Raw genomic sequence first — 15,340 nt, forward strand, 5'->3', positions numbered from 1 at the left:
ATGTTGCTCTTTCAAATGTGGTTATATGGTAAGAGATGTCTAATTCATACAGTCAATGATCCCTCTCTCACTCTGTCTCTCAGCTGTCATCCTCCCTACACTCTTAGACAAAAATGGTTTCAAAAGGGTTTTGCGGCTGTCCCCATTGGAGAACCCTTTTGGTTCCAGAACACTTTGTTTCCAGGAATAACTATTTTGGGTTCCATGTAGAACCCACTGTGGAAAGGGTTCTACATGCAACCCAAAAGGGTTCTACTTGGAACCAAAAGGGCTTCTTCAAAGGGTTCTCCTATGGGGACAGCCAAATAAACATTTTTGGTTCTAGATAGCACCTTTTTTTCTAAGAGTGTACAATAAAGAGGCGCCTCCATATTTCCTGGTTCCTGGCCTGTCTGCGTTTACTCTGAGTGGGCTGCAGGCCTCTGGTCTGACCGGACCCGAACTACAAAGACCATCATCCTCTACTTCAACGTCGTTGAGATTGTTGGTGAGCTTCACAGCTTATTGTTTCCAGGCATAGTACACTACTTTTTACCAGGGCCCATCGGGTGCCATTTGGGACGCACACAAAGAACCAAGTGATTTATTGAACTGAGAAATGAACAACTTGGGAGTCATAAAGAAAAACATTAAATTCCATTCAACCCTCTGTAGCTCCCTCCAGTAACCACTGTTAGGGTTGCGAAAGTTCAACTGAGATAGGAACAGTAGCACACCTGAACTTGGTTAAAATAATTGTTTAATTCAAAAGTTAATAAATGGCAAATACATTTTTCGTATATACGGGTTCACTGCACCACCCCGCAGGGTGGAACAGAGAAGACACTTGTTCCTGACAAAGATAGTATATTATACTCGTGACAGAGGTTAGTTCCCACTTCCGAGCCGGCCTGTCAGAGTAGAGACTGGGCGTGGTTTAGACTCACCCAGCCTATCGTTGGTGTTGGCACAAGCTGGTCCCAGCCCCTTTGCGCTCTCTGGTGTCCTTTCGCCGTTGCTGTGTAGATTAAGCTCCCTCACCCCAGAGACTGGGGTCAGACAGTTTTATAACATTGTCTGAGATATTCGCACCTGTATACAATGTCCACTGTTCTCGCTCAAGGCTAACTACAGCTTCCCAGCACTCTTATCTGGCGCTAACTGTTACTTCCAGCACACACACAGACATCCAGGCGCCCAGACCAACAGTTAGCTAATATTCAATCACGTTTGTTATAGTATTCAATCACATATAATACAGTTGCTAATATTCAATCACGTGTGTTATAGTATTGGGTTATAGTCTATTGTACACCACAGTCAGCAGTCTCATGATTCACCCCCTTCTGTGTCTCTCTAAGATTAGCACAGTCTCGGTCACACAGTACAGCTTCACACTACTGATACATTTGTTGCATACACACATATTTCACACAGTACAGCTCTCTTTTTAACACACACACATTTCAGGCTGTGGCCTCATGGTTAGGCCCTGAGCACTGGTAAGAGTAGAGACTAATGGAAAATACAGGTTCACATGAGTCAGCAATTCAAACTTTAATGCATAAGAAGCCCTACTAGCTTATAGTTAGTTAAGCATGTCAAAAAACCTTATAAAACCCCACACCACGAGCACAACCGTTCCTTGATTTTAACTGGCGGCTTTATTCTGTAGATTTAGTCAGAATTATCACCTTCCGTGAGAACTATAAAGTAAATGAAAAATACAGTTAAGCATACTCTTACAACCTTATCTTACGAGTGACTTATTAGCTTGGTATAACTCTGAAGTGCTTACATACATAAACAGTTTAGCCGGCGCTATAACAGTATTAGATTAAACACATGAATAAAGGAAAAATACCTCATTGGCTGCTTATTACAGAAGGGAGGAAATCAAACTTCACACTTATTATTCCTGGCATGAATTCACGCTTCATCCTTAATTATTATAACGTTACCATCCTAACATATACGCTTCAAACTTTATGAACTACACCCGATGACATGAAAACTTAGCTAACACAGCGCGGGATTGCCTTCCCTCCAAGTGTGTTGCTACAATAAGAATCCCCGTTACAACAGTTATTAGCTACGTAGTTCCGCTTGTTTTATCATTTCCCTGCACAGCGGACACGTAAACAATTCAAACACAAAACAACGACATAACCTGTAAGTCTAACTGTCAGTTACACCCTCTCAGCTAGTTTGCTGATGTGATGTTGCAGAGACAGTAAAGAAATGCAGGGATTTGGGGTTAGAGTCCTTGGAAAGTTAAATATTTGGGTTAGCCTTTTGTTTTACTTTTGATAATATGTGCAGACTTGTTACCAGATTAAGATTTTGTGGTGTTTTATGAATAAATCAACCAAACCAACAGCAGTAGTGATAAAGTCCATGTGACAGTGCACTCATTGCAACAGCAGTAGGCAATTCATTCCTAAAACCAATTGAAAGAGTGCCTAGTGCCAGCGTCAGATGATACAACTAATGGTGAAATTACATATTTTCTCCCTTAGGTAACCTGCATTTTATGGGATTATCAAAATGGCTACTGTTGTCCAGTCTACTTGTAGCAGGTGAGACAAATACAAATTCTGGAGTGTTAGTGGTTTTTCTGTTGCTGCACTGTAGGCCTATACCCAGTCATTTGAACGGTAAGGAAATGATTTACAATTGTGTGTGTGTGTCAGAGAGAGAGAGAGAGCTTGATAGAGAGAGAGATGGATGGCGTGGCCCTGTTATTTTTATAGGCAATGATTCGGTCACACAATCTAGACCTATTTAATCTACGTGTTGATGCCACAGGTACTGGCGCAGGAGCAGGCTCCTCCATCTTTGGCTTCCTCACACGGAGCAGCCGGTTTTTTCCTCTCCATCATGACATGTCGCCAAGCTGGCCTCCTGATTGGTCAGTCACAATTTATTCCTCATGTCATCATACTCTTATTAGTACTGTGGCTTCATCTGCTACAACAAAAACAAGTGTATCTTATCGTAAAGGCCCAGTGCAGAATTATTTTTGATTTTCCTGTGTATATGTTTATATATATTTCCACACTATGAGGTTGAATTAATACTGTGAAATGGCGAAAATTATTATAATTCCCGTTTAGCGTAAGAGCTGTTTGGAAAGAACACCTGAAATTTCAGCCTGTTGGAGTTTTGGCCTTCCATGGTGACATCACCATGCGGTAAATTAGTTAATAGACCAATAAGAAAGAGAGTTCCAAACCTCTCTGCAAATAACAGCAAGTTTTCAGTTTTCCCCTCTCGACTCAGACCACTCCAGGAAGTCCTAGCAAAATTCTTGCTTGAGGAATTGCTCTTTTCTAAGAAGCTATTTTTGTTTATTTTTGACCATTTTAATTGAAAATAATCACATTAAGGTACTTAATTTTTACCCAGAAATGATTTGATATTGAGATAAAACAGCTGCATTGGACCTTTGAGTTTAGGTAGTGCCTCCCTGATTTTAAGCAGGTTGATGTTTATTGGGTTGACTCTTGTCATTGAGGTTGAACTGAGAAATATCTGCGAGGTGGGCCAGCTGCAAAGTAAAAATTGGCTGTATTAACTAATCAATATATTTTTTAGTGCTTTTTGTTCTTAATTTAGGGTTAGACTTAGGCATTACACCCTCACCACCATCACCACCACCATCATCATCACCACCATCATCATCACCACCATCATCATCACCACCACCATCATCATCATCACCATTATCATCACCACCCTCACCACCATCACCACCATCCCCACCACCACCATCACCATCACCACAATCATCATCACCACCATTATCCTCACCACCCTCACCACCACCTAGATAATCAATCCTCCAAGGTTTACCTACTGCAGCTCTATGCTTCATGAATACTAACCCACACAGCAAACATCCGTTCTTATGCATGTATTTTCAATCTCCTGTTCAGAGTTAGTGGGTACATTAAATTAACACTAGCCTGCAGTATATGATGATATTAATTTGCATACGCATACTAATTCATAACTCATATGTACATACAGTACTTTATAAAACCAATGTAAACACTTGAAAACATTTGGAAACATTTGTAAAACACTGCACCCTCAACACCCTCACAAATTAAAATGCTGAAATGTTTTACTCAACCATCTCAGCACCCCTCCCTGCCCTCTTCCTCTCCTCCCCCTCTTCCTCTCCTCTCCTCCCCCTCTTCCTCTCCTCCCCCTCTTCCTCTCCTCCCCCTCTTCCTCTCCTCCCCCTCTTCCTCTTCCTCTCCTCCCCCTCTTCCTCTCCTCCCCCTCTTCCTCTCCTCTCCTCCCCCTCTTCCTCTCCTCTCCTCCCCCTCTTCCTCTTCCTCTCCTCCCCCTCTTCCTCTCCTCTCCTCCCCCTCTTCCTCTCCTCTCCTCCCCCTCTTCCTCTCCTCCCCCTCTTCCTCTCCTCTCCCTCTCCTCCCCCTCTTCCTCTCCTCTCCTCCCCCTCTTCCTCTCCTCCCCTCTTCCTCTCCTCTCCTCCCCCTCTTCCTCTCCTCTCCTCCCCCTCTTCCTCTCCTCCCCCTCCTCCAGACCTTCATATGTGTGTGATGTAGATCCTACTCCTGTTTGTGGTGCTGGCCCTGTACTGGAACATACCACCTGTCAGCTCCGGGGAGGAGGGTATGGCTGTGGGAGAGATCATGGAGGAAGAGGAGGAGCTTTTGGTAGGGTCTGAAGAGACCCTAGAGACGTACTGGGCGATCTGGGACGACCAGATAGAGACCTTTCCAAGAAGGTGCGCTGTTAGTCTCTCACCATCTTGTCTGTTGAGTAGGAAGAGATGTCACTGTCTATTAGTGCATGTTAGGTGTCTCCTGTATCGATTCTGTCTCAAGTATCTGTTATGTGCCAGCTTGTATGTGTGTGTGAGAGTGTATGCGTGCGTGTGCGTGTGTCTGTGTCTGTGTGTGTGTCTGTGTGTGTGTATTTCTGTGTGTCTGTGTGTGTGTGTGTGTGTGTGTGTTATTCCTCATTCTCTCTGTTGAGTTCACACTCTTCAACCAGACAGCGCTGGAGGTGAGAGCAGCTGCAAAACTGTACCTCTCACAAACCAGCCTAAGTAAGGACTACATCGGTTTTTTACTATCATAAGACAATTATACAATTTTGACTTTGCAGCTTGGTCATAGAGTGGGTGCTGGGAGCCCTTTCCCATCAAGGGTGCATTTGTAAATTCACTCTGGCTAGCTCAATTCACTCTGGAGATCTTCGTGGGCTATACTTGGCCTTGTCTCAGGGAAGTAGGTTGGTGGTTGAAGATATCCCTCTAGTGGTATCGGGGGATGTGTTTTGGCAAAGTGGGTGGGGTTATATCCTGCCTGTTTGGCCCTGTCCGGGGGTATCGTCAGACAGGGCCACAGTGTCTCCCGACCCCTCCTTTCTCAGCCTCCAGTATTTATGCTGCAATAGTTTGTGTCGGCGGGCTAGGGTCAGTCTGTTATATCTGGAGTATTTCTCCTGTCTTATCCGGTATCCTGTGTGAATTTAAGTATGCCCCCTCTAATTCTCTCTTTCTCCTTCTCTTTCTCTTTCTTTCTTTCTCTCGGAGGACCTGAGCCCTAGGACCATGCTTCAGAACTACCTGGCCTGATGACTCACCTGATCATGCTGTTGCTCCAGTTTCAACTGTTCTGCCTGCGGCTATGGAACCCTGACCTGTTCACTGGACGTGCTACCTTGTCCCGGACCTGCTGTTTTGGACTCTCTCTACCACACCTGCTGTCTAACTCTGAATGATCGGCTATGAAAAGCCAACTGACATTTACTCATGAGGTGCTGACCTGTTGCACCCTCTACAACCACTGTGATTATTATTATCTAACCCTGCTGGTCATCTATGAACGTTTGAACATCTTGGCCATGTTCTATTATAATCTCCACCCGGCACAGCCAGAAGAGGACTGGCTACCCCTCAGAGCCTGGTTCCTCTCTAGGTTTCTTCCTAGGTTCCGGCCTTTCTAGGGAATTCTTCCTAGCCACCGTGCTTCTACATCTGCATTGCTTGCTGTTTGGGGTTTTAGGCTGGGTTTCTGTATAGCACTTTGTGACATCGGCTGATGTAAAAAGGGCTTTATAAATACATTTGATTGATTGATTGATTGATACTCCAGTAAACATCAGCCAAAAAGCGTAATCAAATTGTTGCCAGTAACACAGTTACAGTCATTAACCCCTTAAACAACATGAAACATGTATAACCAGCTCTGCTATAATGGTCAGAGTGAGGTATTCTTTCATTTGTGTCTTAAAGTAGCTTGCAAGCTAGCCAACGTTAGCCAGTTAGCTTGGGTACTTGACTGAGGTCAGAACGCTCGGATCCAACCTACTCCTCCGCTCTGAATTTACCATTTACTAACAGTCTGACAACACTCTGAATTTACCATTTACTAACAGACAGTCTGACAACGCTCTGAATTTACCATTTACTAACAGACAGTCTGACAACACTCTGAATTTATGAACGGCCCAGAGTGCACTCTGATACTCCACAGTGAATTTACAAACGCAGCCAAAGAAGTAAATAAATGGTAACGTAATTTCCCTGTCTTCCCCTCCCTCTCTAGACCATGGTGACTGACCCAGCACTTCAGCGAGCTGGCCAACAGCCTAATGTACAGCCTGTGTGGCGTGGAGGTGATCCTGGGCTTCTTCTTGGTGCGTTGGTTCAGCTGTCAGGTGGAGGATCGCATGGTGCTGGCTGTCTGCAGCGCAACCTGATTCTGGTGCCTCAATCTTCCTGGCCAACCCCCAGGGTGAGTGGGTGAGAGTAGGGTGAAGTTACCCCTCGACTCTGCCCCACTAATGGTTAATGTTAGGGTTGGGGGAGGGGATGATTTGTACCTAGGGGAAATTTCACCTCAGAGCGAGTGGCTGAGAGAGCCTGCATGTACCACCACCACCCACTGTGTATGGCATGTCATTCCATACCCAGGGTTGAGACTAAAGTCACAGCAGAGAAAACACAAGGTGGGTGTCTGACTTACATGGCCACCGTTTGACTCATGACATGGCAGTTTGACTCCATATCACTTCTGTTACATAAGCAGATGTGATCATTGCATGTATTGGATCCTTGAGCTGGATAAACTCCTGATTTATGGTTAAGTTTAGACCTGTTATTTCCTTGAAGGAATACAAAGATTGATATTAAAGATTTATAAAAAATGAAATAATGAAATGTTTTAGCTTTGTGTTTTATTAAAGGTCCAATAAAGCTTTTTTTTGTTTTTTTTGTGTGATTGTTTTTAATTAAAATGGTCAAAAATAAACATAACTTCTTAGCAAAAAGCAATTTCTCAAACAAGAATTTAGCTAGGACTTCCTGGTAAAGGTCTGAGGGGGGAAGGGAGAACTGAAAATTAGCTGTTATTAGCAGAGAGGTTTGGAATTCGCTTTCTTATTGGTCTATTAACTCATTTACCGCCTGGTGATGTCACCAGGAAGGCCAAAATTCCATCCCATCAAAACAGACAGAAATTTCAGGCTGTCTTTTCAAACAGCTCTTACACTAAAAGGGCATTATCATAATTTTCACATCTTCACAGTATTATTCCAACCTCATAGTGTGGAAATATATCTATAAAATCAAGTTTTTGACTCCACTGGGCCTTTAACCTTCTGAAAAGTTGCCAACAATGCACTTGTGTGAAGGCTTAGTCAATCTCAGGGAATCAGGCCATTTGACTAACCCCCCTAGGCAATGAGGCAATGAGGCTCTGACTCATGGCAATGCTGAGATTGATTAGGGGAATGATCATTAACTAGAGGAGGCCACGATGCTCTCAAATCACTAAATGGTCATTTGTTTTACAGGAAATAGAGGTCATTAATCACTACAATGAATGGGATTGTGCATGTGTGTTTGTGTGTGCGTGCGTGTGTGTTCCTGGTAGTGTCTAAGGTTCAGTCAAGACGTGTTGGGGATCTGTTGGGGGGCTGGCCACTATCCCGGGGCCTCTCTGGGCAGAAGGGCTGACTGGTAACATATCTGATACTTGGAATGATGCTGGCTCTTCTCCTTATGCCTCACAGTGAGCAGTCAGTGTGCGTGTGTGTGCGCGCATGCGTCTATTCAAATACCCATGTCACATTTTAAAGATGCTGTGATATATCAATATATACATTTCACACATAACAATTCAGCACCTCACTATTTGATTGATCAAGTGGTGCGTGTTAGTAACATTTGATGACGATTGTAATAAACAGATTTTTGTTTCCCTTTTAAAATGTAACATTGGCTAGTTATTTCCAGGTGATTATAATACTATCCAATGGCCGCCTTGTTTAACACAAGGTAGTGCAGCACGCCCAAAACTCAAACGGAGAGTAGACCAGGGTCCTGTTCAGGAGGGAGAAAATGTTTTGAAACAGGGATTTACTACCTGACCTTGTCCAATAGGAACACAGATTTTGAGTGTCTGATGCAACACGTTTTTGCTACGGTGTGCACTGCTGAACTCTACCCTGCTGTCAACCTGAACGACAGCTGAATCCCTAAAAAAGGTCAAAGGTGAGATGGTATGACACAAATATCTCCCATCTTCTATGAGAAGGTCAATGAATGCACATCACAATGAAGGAGGTGTGTGTCTGAACGGCGAAAAGCAGAAGAGATCCAACCAATTACCTATATGTATCCAACCCACTTTAACACTCTGTGGAGTCCATTTTACTATACCAACATTCAACCTTGCACATTTTAGCGAACCTGTTTGATATATAGTTGTTATTTGTGTTTCTGTAGCGTAGAGTCTGTCTATATTTACCAAAGGATGTTAACATACATATATAACAGTGTATTATGGCTGTACACAAGGGGGCGCTGTCGCGCTCTGTGTGAAAATTCAGAGTAATGTAATTGATGTTAAATAAATCAAGTTTTCAAACCGTTATTTATAGCGTACATGTTAATGGAGAACATTTGTATTTCTTTCCTTTCCTAGAATAGATAGTGCTGTGCCTGGAGGAAGTAACTTTCACCTATCGTTTAGCCCTCTCAGATCAGCACTAGATATTACACATAGCCAAGGCCAGAGTTTCCCAAACGAAGTAACAGAAAAAACTAATTTGTGTTGCCTTTGTAGAGAGGAAGTGCATATTTCTATCTTTATTTTGGATATTTGAACTTGAACATTTGAAAACATTTACAATGGACAATAAACTAAGTTTCACATATACTGTGAGATTTACTCCATAATGTTTAGTAATCAAAACAAATAAACAAGCATCATCAATTAGTGTTGCGATTGCAGTGACATTCTTTTTAGCGTTGGGGTAAAGTACTTAAGTAAAAAATATTTTAAAGTACTATTTAAGTAGTTTTTTTTAGGTATCTGTACTTTACTTTACTATTTATATTTTTGACTACTTTTACTTTTAAAGTGGTAAAATTCCCTCACTTATCAAGAGATCCCTGGTCATCCCTACTGCCTCTGATCTGGAGGACTCACTAAACACAAATGCTTAGTTTGTAAATTATGTCTGCGTGTTGCAGTGTTCCCCTGGCTATCTGTAAATGATGTCTGTGTTGCAGTGTGCCCCTGGCTATCTGTACATTATGTCTGTGTTGCAGTGTGCCCCTGGCTATCTGTAAATTATGTCTGTGTTGCAGTGTTCCCCTGGCTATCTGTAAATGATGTCTGTGTTGCAGTGTTCCCCTGGCTATCTGTAAATGATGTCTGTGTTGCAGTGTTCCCCTGGCTATCTGTAAATTATGTCTGCGTGTTGCAGTGTTCCCCTGGCTATCTGTAAATTATGTCTGTGTTGCAGTGTGCCCCTGGCTATCTGTAAATGATGTCTGTGTTGCAGTGTTCCCCTGGCTATCTGTAAATGATGTCTGCGTGTTGCAGTGTTCCCCTGGCTATCTGTAAATGATGTCTGTGTTGCAGTGTGCCCCTGGCTATCTGTAAATGATGTCTGTGTTGCAGTGTGCCCCTGGCTATCTGTACATTATGTCTGTGTTCCAGTGTGCCCCTGGCTATCTGTAAATGATGTCTGTGTTGCAGTGTGCCCCTGGCTATCTGTAAATGATGTCTGTGTTGCAGTGTGCCCCTGGCTATCTGTACATTATGTCTGTGTGTTGCAGTGTGCCCCTGGCTATCTGTACATTATGTCTGTGTTGCAGTGTGCCCCTGGCTATCGGTAAATGATGTCTGTGTTGCAGTGTGCCCCTGGCTATCTGTAAATTATGTCTCTGTGTTGCAGTGTGCCCCTGGCTATCTGTAAATGATGTCTGTGTGTTGCAGTGTGCCCCTGGCTAAAAGAAGACTGTTGTACCATCTGATTTTCTTATTATAAGCAATTTGAAATGATTTATACTTTTACTTTTACTTTTGATACTTAAGTATATTTAAAACCAAATACTTTTAGACTTTTACTCAAGTAGTATTTTTCTGGGTGACTTTCACTTTTACTTAATTAAGTCATTATCTATTAATGTATCTTTATTTTTACTCAAGTATGACAATTGGGTACTTTCAATCACTGCTTTTTAGCCCTTTTAATCATCGACTGTCCAAATGCACCACTAGGGGGCACTGTGTGCTCTGCAGAAAAGTGAAATGCTTGGAGCGTTAAGGATCTGTAGATCTGCTTCACACAGACAGCTTGTAGGCTATAATCCTGTGATCAGATATATGAAATCTTGTTCAGGTTGTTTCCAACTAGACTCTATAACTGTCAATAAGTCACGACTAATCACAATGACACAAATGGGAAAGTCCATGTCCTTGTTTCTTACAGACACCCTGAAGGAAAGTCAGGTGGGTCATGAAATATTAAAGGGCCTACATGTAACAGCCATTAGAGGCTCAGACTGAAAGTTATTTGTTTTTACAGCAGATGAAGCGTCTATATGCTGAGGTGAATCTTCTAGACCAACTCATTTTGATTATAAACTCGGCAAAAAGAAAAACATCCTCTCACTGTCAACTGCGTTTATATTTAGCAAACTTAACATGTGTAAATATTTGTATGAACATAACAATATTCAACAACTGAGACTGAACAAGTTCCACAGACATGTGACTAACAGAAATGGAATAATGTGTCCCTGAACAAAGGGGGGGTCAAAATCAAAAGTAACAGTCAGTATCTGGTGTGGCCACCAGCTGCATTAAGTACTGCAGTGCATCTCCTCCTCATGGACTGCACCAGATTTGCCAGTTCTTGCTGTCAGATGTTACCCCACTAATCCACCAAGGCACCTGCAAGTTCCTGGACATTTCTGGGGGGAATGGCCCTAGCCCTCACCCTCCGATCCAACAGGTCCCAGACGTGCTCAATGGGATTGAGATCCGGGCTCTTCGCTGGCCATGGCAGAACACTGACATTCCTGTTTTGCAGGAAATCACGCACAGAACGAGCAGTATGGCCGGTGGCATTGTCATGATGGAGGGTCAGGTCAGGATGAGCCTGAGGGAAGGGTACCACATGAGGGAGGAGGATGTCTTCCCTGTAACGCACAGCGTTGAGTTTGCCTGCAATGGCAACAAGCTCAGTCCGATGATGCTGTGACACACCGCCCCAGACCATGATGGACCCTCCACCTCCAAATCGATCCCGCTCCAGAGTACAGGCCTCGGTGTAACGCTCATTCCTTCGACGATAAACGCGAATCCGACCATCACCCCTGGTGAGACAAAACCGTGACTCGTCAGTGAAGAGCACTTTTTGCCAGTCCTGTCTGGTCCAGCGACGGTGGGTTTGTGCTCATAGGCGAAATTGTTGCCGGTGATGTCTAGTGAGGACCTGCCTTACCACAGGCCTACAAGCCCTCAGTCCAAACTTTTTCAGCCTATTGCGGACTGTCTGAGCACTGATGGAGGGATTGTGCGTTCCTGGTGTAACTCAGGCAGTTGTTGTTGCCATCCTGTACCTGTCCCACAGGTGTGATGTTCGGATGTACCGATCCTGTGCAGGTGTTGTTACACGTGGTCTGCCACTGCAAGGACGATCAGCTGTCGTGCCTTAGACATGCTGCAAGGAGGCATGAGGACTGCAGATGTGGCCAGGGCAATAAATTGCAATGTCCGTACTGTGAGACGCTTAAGACAGCGCTACAGGGAGCTTTCTTAGGCGTCTCACAGTACGGACGTTGTAATTTATTGCCCTGGCCACATCTGCAGTCCTCATGCCTCCTTGCAGCATGCCTAAGGCATGTTCACGCAGATGAGCAGGGCCCCTGGGCATCTTTCCTTTGGTGTTTTTCAGAGTCAGTAGAAAGACCTCTTTAGTGTCCTAAGTTTTCATAACTGTGACCTTAATTTCCCACTGTCTGTAAGCTGTTCGTGTCTTAACGACCGTTCCACAGGTGGATGTTCATTAATTGTTTATGGTTCATTGGACAAGCACGGGAGACAGTGTTTAAACCCTTTACAATGAGGATCTGTGAAGTTATTTGGATTTTTACAAATTATCTTTGAAAGACAGGGTTCTGAAAAAGGGACGTTTCTTTTTTTGCTGAGTTTCTTTTTTTGGTGTCAAAATTTGCAAAAAAAAGTCCTCTAGCCATCGTTTTGGGAATTTCCGATGCTCCCTGATTGTCTAGTGATTATTAACGAGTTGGACAGTGAAGAAACTGTGTAAATATAAGCCCATTATCATTTCTACACAGTTTCGATTTGGTTTAAGTCATTTAAAAGTATATTTTTATATATTTTTTACTCAACCAACCCGCGGGCCGGATCCGGTCCCTGGGCCGTATGTTTGACACCCCTGTTCTAGACACTAGACAAAGAGAAGACTAGTTAGGACAGTATGACATAATCGCTGAGTATATTGCAGTAATGCAAGTTTCACGGCATAGACCTAATCTAATATCAAAGTAAATAAAGTAGACTTAGTAACTACACTCTTAGAAAACAAGGTGCTATTTAGAACCTAAAAGGGTTCTTGTGCTATCCCAATAGGATAACCCTTTGAAGAACCTTTTTTGTTCCAGGTAGAACCCTTTTGGGTTCCATGTAAAACTCTTTCCAGAGGGTTCCACCTGCAACCAAAAAGGGTTCTCCTATGGGGACAGCCTAAGTACCCTTTTTCTAAGAGTGTACCATGTAACTACTGTTTAACAACGGAGTAAGTACATGTATGAAGTACTTGACATTTTAGTAATGATCGTGATATGTGGTGGTTTTGCCTACCTTAGTTGAATTAACTGATTGTAAGTTATTCCGTATAGGGCTCAATCAGGGCTAGTAAGTAAGCATTTCACGGTAAAGTCTACTACACCTGTTGTATTCGGAGCATGTGACAAATACAATTTGATTTGCGTGTCTGCTAATTTACCAAAATGTAAATGTAGCCTACTGCATTGTTCACCGTAATTACACCATTTATTCCCCATAGTAATTAAGGAATACTACTCAAATACAAAGTGTTTTCCCAAGCTCTAAGCACTGATTTAGAGTCTTGTCATGTTGGAGTGTCTAGACCGAGCATGTCAGGAATATTCTTCCTGTAACGAATCTGCTCTGAGGTAAATTAACTTTTCGGCAACTTGACAAAGATAAAGGTAAGTGAGCTGCAAGAATAACAGCACATCATTTGAAGGCAGGAGAATAAGAGCATAGCCTATCATTTGACGGCAGGAGAATAACAGTATAGCCTATCATTTGACAGCAGCCGATATATTACAATTATCTTTCTGAAAAAATAGACTGGTAGACTACAGGACCCTTCCCTGATTGTATTATTTGTCTTGGAAGATGATTGTTAATGGGCCGAGGATGATTGATGAGCGAGTCAGAAGAGAAATATGAAAGAGACCAAAACAGACCAGGGATATTTTCTCATTCCATAACAAATTTTAGTCTTGGATATTGTCACGTCCACTCCCGCTCTCCGGCGTTCGACGTCGCCGGTTTATTAACCACTGGTCCTGGCAACCCATCCTGGCGCACACCTGGCAACCTTCATTACGAACACCTGCTCCTCATTATGCACACCTGGACCTCATCACCTCCCTGATTACTTCCTCTTTATATAACACTCCGTTGTTATCACACACCAGGCAATATTGTTTATGGTTCCATGTTTAGATGCGTTTCTTGTTTTGGATCCGCAATGTTCTTTGTCATTAAACTCACTTGCTTCCTGGCAAGTACTCCCTTCATGTACATATATATATTTAAGAATACATTGTCATGAATGAATAACATTTTGTTGGGTTCGGTTTGTTTTATTAAATGCATTGAAATAGATATCAGTACTAGCAGTCATATACAGTCGCTGTTGGTCCAGGAAATGCTGGGCAGTTGTTAGCCTATAAGTTGTTTTCAACCTTGGTCCTGATTTTTACATGATTTGCAGACTTTTGTTCTTGACCAGCACGAACCCTCTTAATACATCGATTCAACTAATCATCGGGCCCTTGTTTAGTTGTCGGATGTGTCAGTCAGCAGTACTGGGCTGGAACGAAAGCCTGCACATCCTGTGCATCCCTAGGTTGGAGGTCCAGGATTGAATATCACTATAGCTTATAAGGATCTTAGAAGGATCCTTCTAGATAGCTTGTAAGAATCTGGCCAGACAGCCTCCATATTGTAACTATATCAATTTCTGGGTCTGTGGGAGAGATTATGTGGCTGGTTGCACTGGGAGACCAATGATCAGCCAGGATGATCCATTTAACATCTTTGAAATGTCTGGATGGTTACTCTATTCCTTGATGTCTATATGCCTTGTTTGATAAACAGGAGCCTATCCACTGAGTGTACAAAACATTAGGAACACCTTCCTAATATTGAGTTGCAACCCCTGTTTGTCCTCAGAAAAGCCTCAATTCGACGGGGCATGGACTCTACAAGGTGTTGATAGCGTTCCACAGGGATGCTGGTCCATGTTGACTGCAGTGCTTCCCACAGTGGTGTCCAGTTGGCTGGATGTCCTTTGGGTGCTGGACCATTGTTGATACTCGCGGGAAAAACCCATCAGCGTTGAAGTTCTTGACACACTGAAACCGGTGCGCCTGGCACCTACTACCATACCTCGTTCAAAGGCACTTAAATCTTTTGTCTTGCCCATTCACCCTCTGAATTGCAAACATACACAATTCTCAATTGTCTCAAGGATTTCATACAGTAGCTTTCAGCTGGATTCACCTGGTCAGTCTATGTCATGGAAATGTTTTTTTTCCTTAATGTTTTGTCCACTCAGTGCATATTTAGTGCAACAAAGGTGGCAAAGGGCACAGTTGAATAAATACATCTGTATGGACATCCTCTTGTCTATTGGCCAGACAGTATAAGCTACAGTTAGTTCTATTACAATGTGAAAAGCCCATGTGAAAATATTGTAAGAGAGGAAGAGAGAGACAACGTTAATATTTGCCCTACCT

At 43.0% G+C, this 15,340-nt stretch overlaps 2 long non-coding RNA genes across 2 annotated transcripts; both read left to right on the forward strand.

Annotated features, from left to right (window-relative positions):
* Positions 1 to 2,092: 2,092 nt before the first annotated feature.
* On the forward strand, positions 2,093 to 5,260 carry LOC120020165. The gene is made up of 4 exons (XR_005472418.1): positions 2,093 to 2,151; positions 2,499 to 2,558; positions 2,788 to 2,890; positions 4,534 to 5,260. It is a non-coding gene; the product is annotated as an uncharacterized LOC120020165 (long non-coding RNA).
* A 465-nt stretch (positions 5,261 to 5,725) lies between these two features.
* On the forward strand, positions 5,726 to 7,230 carry LOC120020318. Its single transcript, XR_005472431.1, has 2 exons — positions 5,726 to 5,775; positions 6,567 to 7,230. It is a non-coding gene; the product is annotated as an uncharacterized LOC120020318 (long non-coding RNA).
* Positions 7,231 to 15,340: the final 8,110 nt, after the last annotated feature.

Source organism: Salvelinus namaycush, chromosome 25, assembly GCF_016432855.1.
Source record: "Salvelinus namaycush isolate Seneca chromosome 25, SaNama_1.0, whole genome shotgun sequence".
Lineage (NCBI taxonomy): Eukaryota > Metazoa > Chordata > Actinopteri > Salmoniformes > Salmonidae > Salvelinus > Salvelinus namaycush.